The 21,772-nt window shown below is 37.5% G+C and overlaps 1 long non-coding RNA gene across 1 annotated transcript; it reads left to right on the forward strand.

Moving 5' to 3' along the window:
• The first annotated feature begins 775 nt into the window (after positions 1 to 775).
• Positions 776 to 21,049, forward strand: LOC148053326 (uncharacterized). Its single transcript, XR_015708828.1, has 3 exons — positions 776 to 830; positions 1,620 to 1,703; positions 19,833 to 21,049. It is a non-coding gene; the product is annotated as an uncharacterized LOC148053326 (long non-coding RNA).
• Positions 21,050 to 21,772: the final 723 nt, after the last annotated feature.

Raw genomic sequence — 21,772 nt, forward strand, 5'->3', positions numbered from 1 at the left:
GGATGGGATTCTATTTTTGAGCTAGTTATCTTAGCTCTTTTTAGTCGGGAGGAAGAAACAGACCTTCTAGCAAGCATTTTTGTCTTATCTTAAATGAGATACCTAAACTAGGTTATACCATTAGTACTCAAAAGCACCCATTTATCTATATTACTATTAAGGTAATCTAAGGTGACTAGCATGACAGTAGACAACTGTACAGTATATGTCTGTGTTTGATCACATTAATCCCAGTCCTTCTGTATTTTTCTGTGGCTGTGGTGAATGAACTAGAAAATAGACCTCAAAACTTCTTACTATTTTGCTCCCAAATACAAACAGAAATTTATGAAACAGGAGTAAACAATGTCTCCTGAGCATTTCAAATGTCTGACTATATCTTCTAGGCTTGATAACAACAAAGTTGTGTAGATTCTTGGGCTTTTGTTCAGTCAACGTTATCTCCCAAGAGGTCTACACACTGTTCTGCTTCTACAGAAATGCAGAATCACAGGACCACAGCATAGTTCAGGTCTCTAGTCAAACCTCCTGCTCAAAACAAGGTCAACTATGAGGTCAGACCATGTTGCTGAATCATTAATCACAAACACCAAAATTCTTTAATCAAATCCCCACATCTTTCTTTCCACTTCATAGAAAATAGTCCATTATCTTAACAACAGATAGTTACATCTCTGGAGTTCACTGTCTTCATTTTGTGAATGTCAAAAAATGTGAGATCAAGTTTTTCTTCTTCAGTCTTGAAAAATATTTTTTTTTTTCATTTTAGATCTTCTGGAGTCATAGGATTTCAATACCTGAGATTTTCACCCTTACAGTGTGAGACTAAGGTAACACCACTGGAAATGCTACTTCATTAAGTATACCACTACTGCTAATTTCAGTTGTCTGACCAAGTAGATCCATTTCAAGAAAATTATTTTTAATTGGTCAAGTTTTACCTTAGGCATTTTTATGTATCTTATATGTGCTTCACACTTGGGTGTATTTATTCTGTCACAAAAACTCTGGTGACACAACCAGCACTATTAACTACAGATATAAAACTATAATGGAAAAATACCAACAGGCATGGATAGGAAAAATATTCTGAGCAAATCCTCAATGTATTTCCATTAACAGCCTCAACTGAAACTCCAGTCCTCCAGTGCCCACAGTTTGGACCTCTCTGAAAGACATAAACAGGAGCCAAAATCAACATGTATACAAGCCTGTGGGAGGACCCTTTATAATGTCTTTAGGGCCTGATTGTTCCAAAGTGTTGCTGGCAATTGGATAGTGTAGTGGCAGTGGTCACTAAAGGCTATAAAGGACAAAGTCACCATACCTGACTTCAAGTTCCTGAGCCACAAACCACAGTATGGCACAGGTAATCTGGGGGCAAATATCACTGTGTGTTTCCCCTTGTTGAAACCTTCCCCTATTAGCTGCCAAGAGACAGGAGTCTGGGCCCAGCTGACCTTTGATTTGACTTGATATCACTTTTCTGCCTCTCATGCCCTGCATACCCTCCAGATACATCCTAACATGCTTCCTTCTGCACTGTCTTTTTTTGGAAGCCTGGCTTCATGGTGTGTAGGGAAAGGGATCTACTAAATTCTTCTCCTACTTTTGCACAGCTACTCCATGTCCAGTTCCCAGTGACCCAAAATGGGAGACAACGTGTGGCAAAAATTTTTCCAGGAATTCAGGTGGACTTTAATGTGAGTATAATACTCTGTCTTAAAACAAAAGATTCCTTAACCTGAATGTTACAAATCATCATCTTCACAGCTCCCCTTCACAGAGGGATTACAGTTTAATGGCTATGAGATTGCTATATATAGTGGCACTGTTTTTAAGAAAAACCTGTCATCTACTGCTCCATCTAATAAAGAAAAGAGATGCTGCAACTCTTCACATCAAAAGATACAGCCTGATGTTTCTTATGAGTCATGAGTCAATGAATTATGTAGTTTGTTTTCTCTTAAGCATGTAATTTGATCTCCAAGCATGAGCAACAGTTTTTGTATTTCAATCAGTAAACAATTGCTCTTTAAAAACATTCCAACTGATGTTTATTTGTACAATCTGTCCTTCAGCAGAGCCTTAGTTTGATGAAGTAGAAGATGTAACTCTAATAGCAAAGTGTCTAAAAACTGACAAAACATTACATTTGATCATGTGTGATGAGTGCACGAAGGAAGTATGTAGTTTGGAAAGCTGATACAGCATCTCATTGAAATGACTGTGTCTTAAACATTGCTTCTTTCTGAACTAACCAGTTGCTATCACTGAAGTGAGAATTTTCTTTTTTAAATTACAGGGATCAGATTTCCAACAAAAAACATGAGTAATGCATAGTCTGAATGAAAGAAAAATAAAACATTTTTCTTCAGTCTTAAGTTAAAAGTGGTTACTGTGGATACCTCTTTCTCTTGGGAAGAATGCAGTGGGGTCCTTTATTTCATTAGAGATGTCAAACGGAATCGATATCAGTGCTGAGACCTTGACTGGTGGGCAGGCTGGATGGACACTTCTAGAGTAAGCAAACAAAATGTTCTTTCTTGATTAGAACAGCTTTGTTGCAATTAAGCAGGCTACAAAATAAAACAAAAAATTACCTGGAAGATCAAACTGTAACTGAAAACTTGACTGCAGTTGTATAACCTTAAAGGTAACAGCTGTAGTGCCAGACGGCTTTGGTCATCTATTTTTCAGACAAGAAAAAACAAGAGGTTCCTACTCACCCTTCCAGTGGACTAACACTGTCCATTATACAACACTGGAGAATATCATTATAACACAGGTATTTAAATACACAATAGAAATTTCTTATAATTTGTGCGGCAATTTTTTGAGCTCTCTTCACAGAGCTGCACATCACTTTGCAGAATTCATCCAAACGAAAGGAATGTGCTATTGCAGTGTAGCATTTTAGACACTCTCTGCAGGAAACAGCACCTAAAGATTGCACTGGTCAGCAAGGTATCTCAAAGCAAACTATTTCAAAGCACCATGTCCTTCTGCAGATTTAGTTCCTTAAGTATAAACCATTGTAAATTCCTGGCTTTTGATAAAGGTTAAAAAAAAGAAGCATCCCCATCTCCGTCTTCCATAATGAGAAAATACATTTTTGCCAACATTGCTATTTTTTCTCCCAGTTCATATTCTTTTCCTTTTACTGACTAAAACTGGAAGTAGTGTGCCTGGTTTTGTGCAAATATGGCAGGAATGCATATTTTGGTAGTTTTTTTAAATTTTATATATAAAGCTTATGGCTTTGTATATTATTATGATAGCTATTCCCAGTGACAGAACAGCGGTAGATTTAGTACATCTATATCTCGTTCTGGATGTCCACAGTACAGTACATTACCAACACCCTTATATATCATAGCTCCTTTAGTGCCACAGTCTTACAGACAAATCACCGCTTTGACTGTAGACCTTATGGATACAGCTGTGCAATTTTGACAAGTCTCTAAATCACCAACTAGATTCTGATACACAGTGACAAATATTTCATCCCCTAAAAAGTTCCTTCATAGTCAATTGGACAACTCATAAGAAAAAAGATACCCAGCCTCCATATTTATTAGTCAGATACCTGTTCATTTTGTTTTCGTGTTCTGGCCCATCTTTATGTTTATTCCTACATCTAATACCAATCTCTCTTGCTTTTCATGTAGTCTTTCTCCCACAGTCATGATACCTCAATAAAAAAAACAATGTTTTCTCATCTCATTGATTACTAACGGTGGGTTTTCAGGGCTTTTTAATTCCTCGGGTCAGGCTGTGCTTTGAGACCTGTATGGTGCAAGAGACCCTTAAACCAGACACAGGACTCAGAGGCAAATTTCTTCTGTCAGCTGAGGAAGACAAACCAAAGTTTGTACAGCCAGTAGCAAAATGGGTCCTAATCTGCCTCAGACCTTTAATGACTCTTTAAAAACAAAAATAATAATTAAGTCAAGAAAGTTTATAATAGACGGAGACTAGTCAAGTGGATGTAGCTCGAATATGCAGTAGCTCCATAAATAAGTAATCGAGGAAGAAGACATACATTGTCTTTCATCTCTAAACTGCTCTTTCAAACCCAGACTCAGTGTCTAAAATGTTAATTTGAGCCTATGACATCTATTCTGCAGCCAATGTGAAGTGAATTCCTGGTCCCTGGCCAGTTTCTAATGGACAGGTGGAAACTACCCAAGAAAAGGCAACAACCACAATTGGCACCCCAGTGGGGAGTCATAGCAGTGGGACAAAGACTGAATTGGTTGAAAGAAAAAGTGATCTCCTCACCCCCTCTAGACAGTTCAGCTAAATCAGGCCTGAAACAAATGGGCAAAGCACTGTGGGAGAAGATTGTATTATGATTGTCCTGCCATCCTTTTTCTTTGTGAATAAAACAGGAGACTTGTTTTTCCAAGGCTGTCAATCTCACACCTTTCACAATTTGAGAAATAAAGAGAGAAATGTTGCTCTGTCCCCCCTTACCAGGTCTCCCTGCTGTGACAGTGAGTGTTGCCAGTCACACGCTTGAGCTCTAGATCAAAACCAGGTGGCACAGCAAACTGTATTTAAACTTTGACCCTCAGTTCCACTCTGTTGCACAGCTTTTGCTTTGAAAAAGAAAAAAAGAAAGAAAAAAAAGAAAAAAAAAGGTTTTGCTAGCAACAAATAGTTTTCACTTGCCAAAGAACTCATTAAATAGATATTCTACCCCAACCTCAAATATTTCCATAGTGTGACCCTCCTCCCAGAGAACCAATTGTAAAAGGAATTTGATATTGAATTTGTCTTTCAGATTCCAATATTGCATTTTATTTCCTCTTTCCTTTTAGAACAACAACAGAAAAAAATATCATAAAGAACAAGGAAAAAGAAATTGATAAAACTGTCTAGCTACTATGAGGAAACAAAATGACTGCTGTGCAATGTCACAGCTACTAATGCCTCAGATTCAACTGAAACAGCATTGAAAAATAGCCAAACAGGAACCTTTCATGTCTGACTTCATAGGTCGCCCACCCCATGCTATGTGTTCTTTCTGTGAATCTCTCAGCTAAGTACTTCCAGCTAAAGTAGTTCGAATACACAGAATGAGAAAAATCAACAAGGAACAAGACACAATGAGCAGTCTAGAAATACCACTTAGCTAGTGCATTGTAACAGGCAGCACTGGATTAATAGCAACATAGCAAACAACTGATTGCAATTTGAGAGTTTGTTTTATGACCAGAGTACATTTCAGATTTATGATTCTAGTTTCAAATGTGCTATCAGATATGTACATGATCAGAGCACAGGTGATGTTCATTTCAGTTAAGAAAATCCCCAAACTCTGCACTTCCGGCAAAATGTTACTTTGAAGTAGCTTAATAGCAACTAGAGGCCATGAAGAAGCACAAGACACTGGTAAATATATTCAACATTGGAAAATATATTCAATGAAAGGAACTGTCTCAAGAATTTATTCTAAAATATAGAAAGCAGAGGCATGGAAACTGGAAGGCTGCCTATCTTCTTACACTAAAATAACAGCGATAATGTCAGCCTATAACTTTACAACAAGGACCAAGCAGAGATACTGGTGTAAGAAGTCCCCAGGCCAGATACTTGTTTACACTACAAATCCCAAAAACTCCATGACTTCAGGAACTTACTTATCCATGACAATAGTGTAAAAACTATCAGAATCTAGGCCACCAATTCTATTTGTTACAGTTGAAAGGCTGACCCAAGCACATGGGATTTAAAAAAAAGTATTACTTCAGTAAAGCAGTGAAGAGCTCAGAACAATTCCTTCAGATCATTGGCTTTATTGGGTTTTTTTGTACTTACTTGCATTGCATCTGGTCATGTCTTTCTCGTATTACCTTTGCTCACAAAGGTTATATGATGCTGGTTTACCCTACTTGCTTTTCTATGTTCAATTACATGCCATCCAGTCTCTGGCTCATTTGTACATGACTAGTACTACATTCCTAAGTAACAACATGTCTTAATAATTTTTTGCTCAGTAGTGTATATAGAAATCAATCATTCTCTGCTTTACTTCTCACTACTTACATTTTCATTTTTTAGCCTGGTTTTCTAAGAAAATAAGGCTTGCTTGATCATGCTTGTCTGTCTGTCAACCTCCTTCTAATAACTTTGCAATCTATCAGATTGGAAAGAGAGGTTGGAATCTGAAAGATAAGTGATTATGAGAACTGTGAGGAAAAGTCAGGAATCAGGTGGAGAAAAGTCCAGAATTATTGCCCCCACCAAAGGACAGGCAGACAGACCCACATAGCAGCAGGGAGCAAGCTGGCCCAGGAGCACACCTGCAGCACCAGGTTACCCTCCACAAATACTGTCGCTTGCTCAGCGGAGGGTACCATGGGGAAAAGAAGTTGGCAGTGTGTATTTAAAAGAATTAGGGCACAAATCCATAGGAAACCAGGTTTCATTAGTTCCTCTCTTCAGGAACTACACGTCTTACAGTTTCAAATCTTTACAAACATATGTTGCCCAGAACCATACCATTCTGTCCCACTTGAGAAATCAAAACCCTCCCTGCTTTTATGAGCAATCTTCTCTTTACAACACAAGAACTCCAAATGCACTCCTGTACAATTTCTGTAAATAATCTAACCATAAAATAATTTTTCTTTATTAAAAAGTGAATATTTTAGGGTTTTCTTGTTCATGCTGTTGGCCTATTTTACAAACACTTTTCAGTTTCCACATCAACACTGATTTGCAACCGAGAACATTATTTTTCAAAAAGGAGGATCAGATATTCTGAGACATTCCAGGCTGTATTTGTAAGTCCTTATCTCCAAAGATCTGAGTGAAGTTGAGCTGCATTACAAAGTATTTGTATTATAAAGAGAAAGATATCAGGCCTTCTTTTTTATTGAGACATATCTAGAGTTCATTTTTTTCTTTTCGATATCTGGTGATACACAGGAAGACACAGCACTGGTTGTGTGCCATAGCTCCAGGTATGAGTCTCTTTGCTTCCTCTCACAGCTGTTGCTTGCTTTTAGACATTTTCAAGCAGTTTTCCAGTCCTTCTCAGCCCTGAGCCTTGGATACTTGAATAAACCCTGGATAGCTGTTGATTATCTTGGTTAAGGCTATGGATTTGTGGTTAAACTATCCCCTAAAAACCTCTTTCCTCTCTTCTTGTTGACTTTATTCCTGTTAATGTTGTCCCTATACTTGGCCTATATAACTTTCTAGATGAAGAATTAAAATTCACATCTCAGCCATTTTAAGTTCATGTAAATATGGATTATAAAAGTCTCCAGCAGTAACCATAAATTGTTACCTAACATTTCAATTTTATTAAACCAAATCAGAAGTTACATGACGTGCCATTTGGCAACGTTGAAAAACTTTACTGTAACTCAAGTGCAGTTGTCAACTATGCAATTTCTGGTACACGAAGTGGCCTCACATTATCAGAATAAATCCATTCTACCCACCATTCTCTCTGAAATTGCACATAGAAGCAAAGCAATTTTTATGGCTCAATTTAGTTATTTGCTCCCCCAGTCGATACTACTAAAAAGCCAGATACGGGTTTAGTGGGGGCAATATTAGTTTTGTTGTGCAGAAATGTGAGAATTTTGCCACTTATTTAGGGCTGGAAGTTTACATTTCAGAACATAGAAGATGTAGGAATTAGTATTATCCTTATGGTTGACTATATGTGAGTTTTCTGTTATATCTATCTATACCTAAATACATCTTATCATCAATACACTGTTTTTGTTTTGAGTTACAACTACACACAAGAACATCTGTCATATTGACGATGGTGTTACAAAGTCTTTAAAGACTATAAGGTTCCAGACACAAACAGACTTCTTTTGAGGATAGCTAGAGAGAGGGAATATGAAGAAACATGACATTAATTAAAAAGACTAGAATGCTCCATGTTTTTCCTGTTTTCTTTTGCAAAAAGTATCAGGAAGCTGATGTCAGTATCATAATATTCCTGATAACACAATGTAAATGTGGCAGGTGGGCAATGCCATTTTTGGCACTCTTTGAACTTTTTAACAAAACACTTGTGAAAGACTTGCCCATTTGCTAGAGAATACCTAATAACTCACTAGTTTGGAAATCAAGCTGGGACTGGAAAGACTGTTCTCCATGTCCACAAGCATTTCTACATCGCCTACATCAGGATTACCCTGACCAGCAAAGGTCCCTCAACAAGAGGATTCCTCATAAGCTCTCTTTGAAAGAACACACATGATCTTGCAACCCCCAAACTGTGAATCTCTGTCTTAGATTTCAATCTGTGGGGATGTTTGTACTACTCCCTGAATGACTCACCAGACAAGAGGAAAGTAACCTGCACTATCACTTTAAAGTAGCATTTGGAACACTCTTTGTTACCATAAGCATTTATCTGCTTTATTATTTATGTAAACTAGTGGTTTTGACAAATTAGTAAATTTGACACATGCTTGCAGGAAAAAATACCAACTCAGCCTTTAAATTGTCTCATTTAGGAAAGTATTTATATTCTGGGAAATGCTCCTTATTTTTCCTTAGTACAGACTTTCCATTATATCTTTTAGCAATTTTGTCATTAATGTGCTCACTAATACATTAATGGAAGTCTATTGTTCACTGTGTTTCATCTTTTCATATTAATTCTGTATTGTATCATTTGTATTCACTTTGGTGAACACTCCTTTTGATCTGCATCTTATCACATTAATGATTTTGCTACAAACAACATGGTATTATGAGACTTCAATATTCTGTTAGCATATTTAAATGCTAATAATTCAAAGTTGATCAAACCACATGGCAAAAAGAAGGTCAATAAATGAGCAGTCATGATACAGGGTTGGCAAAGCTATTAGAAAAATATGGAACTTATTAATGACCATCATATCAGATACTTTTAAAGATGAATAATGACATGAGAATCTAAAAGTAGATAGTAAATTAACTATTAGTGCATAATTTTTGACTAAACATATTTCCAACAACAAATTATTAAATAGATAGGGAAACTGACACCACTTTTTTCCCCTCGTATTATTTATTTTCATCTATATCTCTTTCACCATCTCAGTTCTTTTATTCACAGTGTGCTTGTATTAGTTTTGCTCTCTGAGGATATGTTGTCCATATTTTTCAGGCTGTTTCTCACATTCAGACATTTCCCCTCTTCCACATCTTTTCACTTCAAACACAGACTCAATTCTGTGGGTGTCTGTGGTAAATGTGCAAAATCCAGAAAGCTGAGGTGAATTTGAAGCTAGGCAAAAAGAGCTTTCTTTCATCCCTACTGTATGCAGTACTGGGATAATTATTTTTAGAAATGAGATTATACTGCTCACCTTATAATATCTCCATGATAATCTACCTTTTTTTTATGTAGTGTCAGATAAACACAAGCCAAAGAGATCATGCTTCAGTTGGGACTTTTTAAATGTGGGCAGCTAAGGATTCTGAAAGTCTGTGTTATCCTAAGACTGAGCTTTTAAATTCCACTTAATTTTATTTCTTTAAATGCAGTATCTATGCAGATTTTGAGGTAAAGGTTTTGTAGGGAAGTGAACAGTGCAGCATTAACCATTGTTCAAATTACACAGCACACAAACATGCTCTGGAGTTTTGGTAAGTAAATAATTGGAGAAACAGAAATAATGTTATTTCTTAAGACAGTTAAAAGGAAGCTACCACTTTCCAGGATCCAAACAGGAATAATTGTTTCTGTTGGAAAAACAAAGTGGATATTTTGGTTGTTAGATTCACATCTGCTCAGTTCAGAATTGTCTTCTCAAAGAGATTGGGCAGTGTTTAGTGATAAAGCAAACACAGAGTGAGCCTTTCAACTTTAAAGCTGCTCTTGCTAATCTCATAGGCCAGAATTTTAAGAAGTTAGATCTACTCTGATTAATGGCTGCTCAAGCCTCAAGCTAGCTGATGTTACACCGCCCCGTACAAAACTTTTACCAGTTTTTGCTGGGTCTCATTTTGAATGCCTCTTGCACTCACAAGGCAATTTGGGTTTGTTCTAAGGTAAGAGTGTTTGCAGCCAGGCCTCTGAACCTGCAAGCTATTTTATGCAGCTTGACCCTACCACATGCACACAGCCCTTCTGACTCCAGCAGCTACAGTCTCTGGTGTCAGAGGCTGCCTACATGCAGCAGCTTGCGAGATCAGAATCATCATCATGCCGGAGATCCAAATGTACATAAAAAGCACAAAAAATCCACAGATGTGAAATCACCACTGGTTAGATGGATCATCAGAAACAGAAGCACTATCTGCTCTGGTGCATACTTAGCTCCAACTAAGGTTTCAACCTTGGAACTTGGCACTGACAATAAATGGTCACAGAATTATTTCTTCTGCAAAGGAAGAAGTGCTCAAAAAAAGAAAAAAACTTTTCTGGAAGCATTTCTGAACATGTACAAAATGCTGCAGAATTTTCCATACTTTCACACATACCACAATACAAGTGAAAACTTAACTATTCTTCCTGAGCCTGTTCCCAAACTAATGCTCTCGGTCCAACACAATATCATGGATGATTACAGCTAATTCAGAAGTAAAAGCTAATCTTCCACTTCACGACCACTATCTCTATTCATGTCAACAGACTTGAAATACAACTGTACCAGAAGACAGTATTTTGAAGTTCCATAATTTCACCCTTGTCACCCTTGTATCTACATTCATCCAAAGGTTCCTGCTTCTCTATCCATCAGAAAGAAGGTTCCCAACTTCCCTGTCAAATACATTCTTCGTCAGCGTCCATCTGTCTTTCATCTCTCATTTGGTCTCAGGAGGTCAATTTAACATCTGTGCACTCTACAATACTATGTAATTATTCTCTTTTCCAACAAATATATTTGTATTTTTTTTTGTGCTAGCTGCTTTGGAGAGAACTTCGTCATTGTCATCCATGAACCATCTCATCAGTCTTTAAGTCATTGCTTAACATTCTTCTGCCACAACAGCTTTGAAACAAACAAACAAACAAGCACCCTTTGGCAGCAGGTACGCAGGGTCTGTACTTAAACTCATGACTGCTGGGGTGACTGATTTTGTCTCACCAGATATGTCCAGAAGGGTGATTTGAGCCTGTGTAAACATATTTAACTTTGCTTTAAACTGCCTTTAGACATATTATTGACTCCTTGGACACCCATTCCCTCTGTATCCCCGTTTAATCCTTTCTCATGCTCATTAGACGTGCTCAAGGAACACAGACTATGTTTTTGGTTTTGCGATTGTATAGCAGGTCCCACACACTGGGGGCACAATGGGGTCCTCATTTCTGACATATTTCTAGATAGAGTTAACATTTAAATTACCAAAAAAAAAAACCCTAAAATGAAAAAGCCAAAAAAAAACCAAACCACCACTCCAGAAAAAACAAAACTTAATAAACCAATTTAAAAATCTTCCCTGAGGTGTCAGGATTCCAAATCAATCCAGCCCATTGAGATTGATGAGTTGTTGCATACAAGCAGGACCTGCCAGACTAGTCTGCTAGTCTCACGCCAGCAAAAAGTCCTGCAGATGTAAGTCCTGTTAGTAAAACGAATATGGAATCTAACGTCAGTGCAATGTTGCAACCCACTACTGTCGAGCACAGCTTTTTTTTTGTCTTTTCCCCTATGGAAGAATGATGCCTAAAATGTTCTAATAATTATCCTGAGTTGTCCCAGTTCTTCCTCAGCAGTGTTGGGAAATAAATTACTTCCAATAACATGACAAACCACCGTAGGACATGCAAACACAACTTTTCATTCTGCTCTCCAGTAAATTTTATGGAGAGCCTGGAGGCTGAATCATCAGCACTTTTTCTTTTCTTTCCTTGCCTTACCTTTTTGTCAAATGTCATAATGCTTTTACTGCTGGGAACAAATGTACAAACATGCAAGAAAATGAAATCAAGGATTAAAATTTTACTCAGGCCATTCCCAAATATATTTTATTTTGACAACTCACTTCCTTTATTCCTATTGCTTATTCAGTCACCTCAGTTCACGTTTTAGTTTGAATGCATTTTCAGCTTAGCAGGATACTAAATGTTTCTGCTTGCATGTTTTTTGTGCCTTTCCAAAGATTTAATTGAACTCCCATTTTTGTACCACACACTTGCCAGGTTTCTTGCATAGCACATACATTTTTAAACTGTCCAATCAGGCTTACTTTTGACTGGAATCTAATTACTACTGTTGGACCTGGCCTTGCTTTGCTCCTTATTTGCTCTTTGAAGTTACTCATTTCAGAGCATTTAAAATTCATACAACTAACTTGTTCAAGGAACTTAGATGCTTGGTTATTATTAGGCTTTTCTTTTTTTGATTCAGCAAACCCATGCAAGTAGTCCAGCCCCATCTATTTGTATAACCTATTGAGCTGGGCGATCTATTTATGACATAATGGAAAAGCAGGCAAGAGTGATGGGAGCTGTGTGCTTGGCAGTAGCTGTTGCAATCAATATTCCAGTCATGAACAAACTGTCAAAAATTAAGGAAGCACAGAACTGTATTATTTTATCATGGTCTGGGTTATTTTCAAAGGAATCTGGGAGACTTACAGGCCCAGCTCTCATTAAATCCTAATGGGAACTGGGAGTCAAACTCTATTGAGCTGCCTTCAAAAAAATCACAGCAGTGGTGAATAATTTTATGAGGTCACCCAATCAAAATAAATTCCATCATGATCTTTACACACAGTTAAACAACTCCTTGTGCTTAATTCTTCTCTTTTAAAAGGATTAAGAAAACCAAAATACATTGTATTTATATTTTTGTAGGATTTCAAATTATGTTTTCCTAGCAATAGCCTGGGTTTTTTTTTCCTTTTAGAGACAAATAATTTTTCATGTCATATTTTGTCTTCACTGTGCCCTAATCTCATGAGAAAGTGATGAAAAATGCAACTGCTGATACAGGCCCCTGCACTTGGGGGTGTGGGGAGAAGATGTGCAGTATGTATTCTGACACTTTCACGTTCTACAGGTAATCCTTGTAAAACAAAGGAGTGTGATCAAATTTAGTGTTAGATTAAACAGCAAGGATCAATAGTTCTCCAGCATTAATAAACTTTCATCTCTTCATATAATCCACCAAGTTTTTCTTCAATAATGTATTCATATATTTAATTTTGTGCAAATTTTTATCAGAGCCCTGACTACATGCTCGGCTTCTGTGTAATTTAAATGGTGAAATAAGGAAATCAGGAGCAGCAAATTGTCATGAAATGGAGCATTTCCCCTGCCCTTGCAGCTGTCCCGTGAGTGATTGTCATCAAGGTGGCCTGCCATCTTCCCTGTGGATCGGTGTTAATGTATTTCCTCACATAGGCAGGAGTACTTCTTCCCAGCTTCTTCCTCTTACCTTATGACTCTATAGGAAAATAATACACCAATTAATTTGAATCTTCACTGTTGCCAGAAGGTCACTTTTACCTTGACCGTGGGCAAATTTATAAACTACTTACATGGTGGGGGGGTCTGTCTTTCTGGATCAGATTTTTTTTATAACGTAGGCAAACTGCTCATTCAGTCTAACTTGAAGGACTCTGCTCTCATCTCATCGTTGCAAATATAAAATTCAGAAAATCCACGGGAGGGGACTGCAAATCCAAGTCCACTGATGAGTTCAGTGATGCTGTTCTTGCTGAAATCATGTGTCACTTGAGTTGATCCTCCCTGTATTGCCATACAACCCTTTTGGGAAAAACTAGTGTTTGTAGGTCCACAGTCCTGCATCCTCCTTCATGCAATGTCATAAAATGGACACATTTTTTAAATAAGTGACTTGCCCATGGACCAGACTATGCAGCTGAGATTTTTCTCATTGTTTGCTTTATCTGACATCAAGGTATGTAAAACAGAAAAAAAAAAACAAACATGAGAAGCTGAGGACCTTAATTACCAGTAAGGGTTGATTAATAACAATCTCTGTTTCCTCTCTCTTTTCCCCTTCTCCACACATTCAATGGTGGTACCAGATACAGTAATTAGAAAACTCAGTGCAAGTGAGGCAATTTTCTTTTACAATGAAACCTTTGCTTTTACTGCTCCATGAAAGCAAGACAAGGTCTATTAAAATGACATTAAAAGATGAGCTGCCGGACTGAATTAGAAAATAGGTTTTAGACAGTCCAAAGAAGAAAGTAGGGAATAAGATATGAATAAAATGCTGAGATGATGAATAAGGAGACAGAAAAATGGCATGAGCAGCTTTTTAGTCAAACTAAGTTTTCCTCCACTCCTTCCAAACTTCCGCTGGTTCAAAAGTTTTCAGTAAATATATGAATATATTTATAGACAAATAGCTATGCATGCATGCATACATGCACAGACACACACACATATGTCCTCAGCTGATGTGAAACAGCCTTTTTTCTAACATCTTTTTCCTGTGATAACATAATGGCTACTGTTTAGTTGAAAACTTGCATATAATCCTTCACTCAGAACCCAGATTCCTCAGAAAATGGTTTTACATGATGTTAATGCAGCCAGCAGTTCCAAGAAAATGTATCTTGTATCCCCTGCATGACTACTCTATCGTCTTGTTAGATTCTACTTTTATTATCAATAATCATTCCACAATTTTCTTAATTTTATCACAAGGTATTTGTTTTCTTATGAGTGAATGTTTGTGAAGCTTATGATCTCATTACAATCAATACCAATAACTTGCAGCAATAAAGGCAAGTGAGTACCAGAAAAAGATACGCAGAAAAAATATGTATTTTTAACCACTTAAATTATTTCCTTTATTTCTTTTTTTCCCCTCCGCTCAGAACATTTTTAAAGGTTACTGGAGCTACTGTTTTTCACACAGTCTTTGAAACTCCAGAGTACCTTCCATCAGCACCTAGGAAGAGAGCCATACATTTTCAATCTGTTGAAAATAATTCTGTGGAAAAACTCATTCTGTTGCTTCTAGACAAAATCCAATCAGTGTAATGTTTTTTGAGAAAGCAGGAACTATATTCACATTTCATTCATGTAAAGAATGAGATAATAGAAGACTTTCATGGCAGATGAGCACCCTGCAGGTACTGCAGTTTGCTGCAGCATACCTAAGGCCTTGTTGGGTTCATTGCATACAGAAAAATCTCTCTTAAATTGTACTCTTCCCTCAGGCTTCAAATACATATTTTTTTAAATGGACTGAAGCAGGAACTGGAGGGATTTTGCACCCCAGTACAACTTTTGCTATTGAATGGCAGCTCTGATGTTCTGGGAGAACTTGCCATAATTTTGTCTTTCTTTAATGAGGTAAAATTGACCCAAACAGCACATACCAGGGCCCTCACCATCCAACTTAGATCATTATTTCCCAATCAGACAAAGAAAAGCCCTAAAACAAAAACAACCAAGGAAATGAACATCTTGTTTCTTTTTGGTATTCTCTGTGCCTGCTACCTTTGTGTGGTTTTCAGTTTTAATTGAAATTCAGTAACAGCAGAGTTCAAACACGGAGTGGATGTCAGCCAGTGTACTGCAGCAGCAGCACTGCCAGAGAGGTGCGGTTGTTTGACAAAGAAGAATGTTCCTTTGCTTTTTGTAGCACACCATTGTTATTGGTTTCCTTTTTATTGTAGTCGGAAAGATAGCCACCATTTTCGTGTTCAAATGCTGTGCCCACGACAATCCCTCCTCAGCCACTCGTACCTCTCCAAATCACATTCCTCCTGAGCTGAAACTGCTCACCTTCAATCAGCACACAGATGTAACTGATTTGACAAAGCATGCGTTATCAAAGACATATCATTAAATTAAAAACCGAGGAAAAAATGTAGAGCTGTTAGACATTCAAACCTGTTAGAGAAGTGAGTTTTGAACAGTGGTGACTAGAATTGGCTCTAACTTGACTTCTTTGACCTTACATGTGTTAACCGATTGATTTTAATTCAAGAGATGCTACTGCTTAACTGATACATAATCTGTATACATACATAAATGAGTAATAGAAAAAGTATGCAGGAGAAAACGAGTTCTTGAGGAAAAGCCTTGCAAGGTTCAACATTACTAAGAAACAGGAAAAACTTCTTCTTACCAAGGATTATTAGATATTACATGCAATTCTTGTACTTTATTTTAAACTGTCTAGTCGCATATTTTGGATCAGTTCTAAACAGCACTCAAGGTAGATTATAGATATGTTGTATCTACAAAGCATCATTTTTATTACAGAAATAAAGATTTGTATTATTTATTTGCTTTATTAATACAATGTTGTCACTAGTCTTCATCAAAGCTTTCTAGAAAAATAAAATTTGTGGTACAGCTGCGTTGGTAATATGGGATTTGTAGGTCTAGAATCGGCAGTCAGCAATCATACCTGTTCACATACCTCTGTGATATGGTCCAGGTTAACAAATATTTGCAATTTCATGTGGCCCAAGTGAATTCACTTAGAGAGTTCTCATGAAGAGGAATATTCCTGCATGATTTAGGAAAGCTCGCAAGTTCACTCACCCCTCCTCAAACCTAAAAGATACTGAAAGAAACCAGAGAAACATTTATGTTGTATGTAACTCTTGTATATTTATGTGACAAGTTACCAGTTCATGAAAGCTCTTTATAGAATGCTTATAATTTTTGGTAATGCTAGTGTTACAGAGGTAATTTGAACTAAGTTTGTTTTATTGCATTGGATACGTTTTTATGGAGGCTAGGTGCTAACTATGCAGTTGAATTTAGAATGGTAAACACAAAATTTCACACTGAGGATGAATAATTCAGTTTTTAAATTGCTAGCAAGATAAGAATATGTGGATTACTGTCAAATGATCTTTATCTTATTTGTCAAGATAAAGTACAGTCCCAAAGCCATAAACAGATTGTAAAGGAGACATTTCCTTCTTACCCTTTCTTTCACACTTTCAAAGATCTTTGCAAATCTGTCCAACTAAATTAGAGCACTTTTTTTTTCTCTTCATAAGCTGGTACTTTTTAAACAAGAAAACCCTTAGTTTATGCATGAATATCTAAAAAGGCTTTACATGTGCTTCCTCTTAAAATTGTATATAATTAACACATGCATATATCTGCATGCCCCAACATCAATTTTACAACATGGTTAAAACAAAGTTACAAAAACAAAACAGCTGCATATTTTCACATTTCTCACATATAAAGCTCCAGTCAATATATCCTACCCTTTAGACTTATCAGCTATTTAAGGTTAGGTAGCTTTATCTCTGACCATAGCTACTACACTATTGTTCTCATTAATGACAATTAGAAGAAGAAAAAAAAAAAAGTCTTCACTCTTTTCAGTCTCCCTTTACTTCCCAAAAGTCTCTCTTCCAGAAGTGACATCCTGTTGAAATATAGGTCCATCAACCTCTTCTTCCTCGCTACACATCTTTTTGAGCAGGGCCCCAGAGGGCAAAAAAACAAAGTATTCCTACCAAATTGGGAACACATTTCCCAGCTGAATAGTAGTTCCCACCAGCAACAACTTTGGACTCAGACCAGGGCCTCAGCTCACATAAATCAGCATAAAATGTCTTTGAAACTGCAATAATTTGCAGTTGCAGAAGATTTGGCCCTCAGACCAGAAGCTCAACACGAAAGAATTTATATCTCCCTTCTTAATTATGCTAGACAAATGGTGTGTTGCTTTAATAAGAAGAGAAAAGCAGCTTCCAGAAGTGACCTGCATTTGGTGAGATGAAGTTCTACATACACACTGCCAGGATCATCTGACTGACTTTTTACTTTCTTTTTCTTTTTTCTTTTCTTTTTCTTTTCTTTTTTCTTTTCTTTTTCTTTTCTTTCTTTTCTTTTCTTTTCTTTTCTTTTCTTTTCTTTTCTTTTCTTTTCTTTTCTTTTCTTTTCTTTTCTTTTCTTTTCTTTTCTTTTCTTTTCTTTTCTTTTCTTTTCTTTTCTTTTCTTTTCTTTTTCTTTTCTTTTCTTTTCTTTTCTTTTCTTTTCTTTTCTTTTCTTTTCTTTTCTTTTCTTTTCTTTTCTTTTCTTTTCTTTTCTTTTCTTTTCTTTTCTTTTCTTTTTTTCTTTTTTCCTTTTTTTTTCCTTTTCTTTTCCTTTTCTTCTCTTCTCTTTTCTTTTTCTAGCAGGTTCTAGTTGTTATTTTCTACTAAAGCTGTACTGGGACAGTATGATTCTTCAAGGGAAAAATAAAGTCAGCTGAAATCAAGCAAAAACAACCTGACAGTTTAGACTTAAGACCTCTCACTCCTTTTTTTTCTCTTTGCCTTCAATTTATTCTTTTAATCATTCACTTAAAATTATTTGTATTTTAAGGAATATTCTTCAAGTTCCCCCTTTCAAGTTTCCTAAAAAAACCTGAAATTGGGAACTTCTCCAATTACAAAATTTCTCCTGGAAAGTCTTATACTGATATAGGCAAAGCATGTTAGAGTAAGCAACTATATTCTGAATGAAAAAATTATTTGAGAGTCTCATACTAAATTTACATAGGGACTTTGTCAGCTATCTACAATTTTAGGCAATATTGTCCAACACTGAATTGTTCAACACAGAGATGTAATGTCCTGAAGAGTAATGTAGTCCCTTAACACCTCAGTCTCTCCCTATAAAGCTGCACAGGCACTTCATTTTTCACTGATGCTGATGTGTTTCTTCTGAGCTTTTATCACACTCCCAGGTGCTCCTTGGTGTGTTTTCAGCAGGATGTTGAGCCGCCTTCATTGATTGTCCTTGGGGTCCAGAGCAGCCCGGTATTCACAAATCACATCTGCCTGGACAGGGCCTCCCTAAGCAAGATCCAGGGATGAGGCTGGCAGGTGATTGGATTAGGAAGGAGCAAGAGGGGACTCAGTCCATATCACCACAAGGTGCATCAGAGGGTGGGGACCCTGGGGAGTGTGATGGCACTTACCCACTGCCCACACCAGGGACAGAGTTTCCAGCCTCTGATTTTTCATCTGAAGGTCTCACCTTGTCCATGATACTGAGGGGTGTCTTTGTGCCCCTCTTAGGAATTTCTTACCCTCCAAGGTAGCTGCTGGCAAAAGTCATTGGTTCCTATGAATGCCATTTTTAGGCATCCAATGTTTGCATTTCACAGGGAACTTGGATTTGACAAACTTCGTATTCCAGAGGCCCTGGCATGACTCAGAACCAGCCAAGAGAAGCTTGTTTTACTATGGTGCCTTGAGATAACCCTTCAGATATCTTGCCTTTCAGTGACTACTGAACCCCTCTCTCAACCTTCAAATGAAGAGCCACCAGGCAAAGAGGATAACTAAAAATTCCCATTACTTACTTAGCCCTCAGAGTCTATCTTTGGGGTTTTTTTAGAAGAAAATTGTGCAGCATTATCCAAATACAAGGGGAGAGAAGTACCATCAGCTGGGGCTTGTACATTTCCCAGAGAAATATGTCCCATTCTCGCAGTCCTGTTCTTCTCTTGGAAGGAATACATGTAGGAAAACAACTATGACTGAGAAGCAAAACCAAAATGCCTCATTGTTTTCCAATATTTTCCATGTTTCTATTTAAATAATAATGGCTGAATCAGTACATCTTTTAGTGAATTTAAAGAATTATCATGTGCATAAAAGAGTGGCACATATCTCTGTACTTACTGTTTCTGAGCGATAATCACTTATCATTGGATTACAAGTTCCTTTGGGGTTTGTGAGAGGGAGGGAAATGAATTTTCTTGGTATTCAGCAACTTAAACAGCATACAAAATTACATCTGCATTTCCCATTGCAGCCTAGTACCTGAAGAGGGGGTATGTTTAGGAAGAAGTCACCCTGAATTTGTTGCCTTACCCATCTGATAGACCCTAGATGTACTGAATTTCCAAGTATTGTCTGCTTACATAGTGTGAAATATGTCCCTATTCCAGCAGGATGCATATGGTAAGCACCAGTGAGTGGCTGGGGCCAGAAACAAGGATCTGCGCAGACAGCTGTATGAGCCCCGACAGCCTGCTTTGCAGACCACACAGGAGCACAGACAAGCAGCACAAACTCCTAACTTCAGCGCCTCCTGTTAGAATATCCAAATGCACTTGATGGTGACATTACACTGACTTGTGTTTCAGCAAGGGTGAAATTCAAATGCTGGTTTGTTTGGAAGAGTTCTGAACTTTGTGTCAATTAATGCATAAGAGAGTTTATTGTGCCTAATTAATGCATTAATTAATATTTTGCCTGTGCTTAGAAACATGTACCTAGAGTGGAAAACAGGAAAACTTCTTAAGAGATGAGGGAAGTATTCTACTGGAAGATGTGAGGTTCTGAAATGTACGGGTTTCAAAGAGCTATTGTTGCCTAAAAGAAAACAGTGAAAAACATGGCATTTGGATGTGTTCCACTTACTCATTTCTTCCCCTTACTTTGTTTTAGTTGGGCTATTTACATGAAAACATCATCTTTATTCCTCAAGAGTTCATCTGCTGCTTGTTCCTTGCCTGAAGTCAAAATAATGCTATGTTTGTGAGATTTTAATCACGTCTACTGCAAACAATTATGAAATTATAAACAGAAGATTATGACTTCGAGTGGGAACTAAGTGGCAGGAGCTGATGAACTCTTAGAAGCAAAGATCCTGTTATCATGCAAATGCTTCCAGTAATGAAGAAAATGAAACAAAAATCATGTAAAAATTCTAAATATGAGCATCTGAAGCAGTGGGTCTTTCAGACAGGATAATGGCAGTTGAAATGATTTCATAATAAACTTGTAAAGCCATGCTAGCAATTATTATTTCATTATATATCCATTTTTGTATCTGTAATATTTCTTTTTCATTAGCAGGATTTTGTTTTGAAAAACAGAGTCCTACCAGAGCCTACCATTTTTTAAACAGAATCTCATCATTTTCTGTAGATAGCACATGCTTTTCACACCTCTTATTTGTTTATGGCAGTTACATCCAAGAAAAGCAAGGCATACATGGTTTATACTACAGCTTCCCCCTCCTTCCAGCTGAACAGTGCTCAAGAAGTCAGGAGTAAGCCTGAAATGTTCAGCTTCAAGGATACCAACAGAAGAAGCCAGCCAGCCTACATGTGTGCCATCGCCTGCACAGCAGCAGCACGGGTGCTCTCTAAAAAACCCCTTCGCCACAGCTGTGTGTATTGCCAGCAGAGGGAAGGGCTCTCCCTCAGACTTGTTCTTTTATCTCCAAGGCAGGATATACAGACAAAAGCATCTGATGCCAGCCTACCTTCTCAAAGAGTTGCAGTGATGCACCATCAAATGCACAACCACTCCTCTGTATTTCTCTGCTTTTCCTTACAGGGAATGATTGCAAGTGTTCTGCTTAGCATATCTGTGCAGGTTTCATTGATATCACTCTCTCCTGATTGACGTCGGCTTAGCAATGCTGGTAAGCTGAGCGATGGCACTGTTCAGAGAGACATGCTGTTCTCATGCGGGTTGTGGATTTGGATTGCCCTGAGAATCCCTGACAAATCCTGACACATCCACTTAAAAAGCTGTTTGTTCCCAGTATGCTCTTTGAACTGCACTCAGCCTTTGTAATAAGTAGCTGGATATTTATGGTTATCACTGAATTATATGTACTGTTTAGGGACCTCTGTATAAGACTCCTCTAAACTTGCTTTATATATTTTTGGAGTGTGTTTTTTTTCTGGCAGCCAGGTGGGTGGCCTGAAAGACCATTTTAGAGACTGCAGTCACTGCTTACATAAGAATGGGAGGACACTAACAGCTGGAACACCTCCAAGGCCATTGAGTCTGGTAGAGGGGATCTGGTCCAGCAAAGGTGATTCCCCTGAGGACTGAGGTGTAACCCCATTTCCAGGGGGAAGAACTGGTC

This window comes from Nipponia nippon, unplaced genomic scaffold (genome assembly GCF_047370975.1).
Source record: "Nipponia nippon isolate SJK-2023a ecotype South Korea unplaced genomic scaffold, ASM4737097v1 scaffold_4, whole genome shotgun sequence".
NCBI classification, from domain to species: Eukaryota; Metazoa; Chordata; class Aves; order Pelecaniformes; family Threskiornithidae; genus Nipponia; species Nipponia nippon.